The sequence below is a fragment of the Triticum aestivum genome, chromosome 3B (assembly GCF_018294505.1).
Source record: "Triticum aestivum cultivar Chinese Spring chromosome 3B, IWGSC CS RefSeq v2.1, whole genome shotgun sequence".
Classification (NCBI taxonomy): domain Eukaryota; kingdom Viridiplantae; phylum Streptophyta; class Magnoliopsida; order Poales; family Poaceae; genus Triticum; species Triticum aestivum.
The window spans coordinates 74,579,669-74,580,087 of NC_057801.1; positions in this window are offsets into that span (position 1 = coordinate 74,579,669).

Sequence of the window (419 nt, forward strand, 5' to 3'; positions counted from 1 at the left end):
CAAAACAGTGAGTATTAGTCCACGAAATGGGCCAGAATCGGCCAAAACTGCTAGTGTTGATGACCGGCACGTAATAGCACCCTAGGGTTCATTAATCATGGAAGTCACTCCGAGACCCCAAAACAGTAAGTAATAGTCCACGGAACGGGCCAGAATCGGCCAAAACTGTCAGTGTCGATGACCAACACGTAAGCGCACCTTGTTTTTCAACAAGCATGGAAATCACTTCGGGACCACAAAACGGTGAGTTATAGTCTACGAAACGGGTCAGAATTGACAAAAATCGCGAGTGTTGATGACCGACACGTAAACGCACCCCAGGGTTCGTTAATCCTGGAAATCACTCCGGGCCCCCAAAACAGTGAGTATTAGTCCATGAAATGGGCCAAAATCGGCCAAAACTGCTAGTGTTGATGACC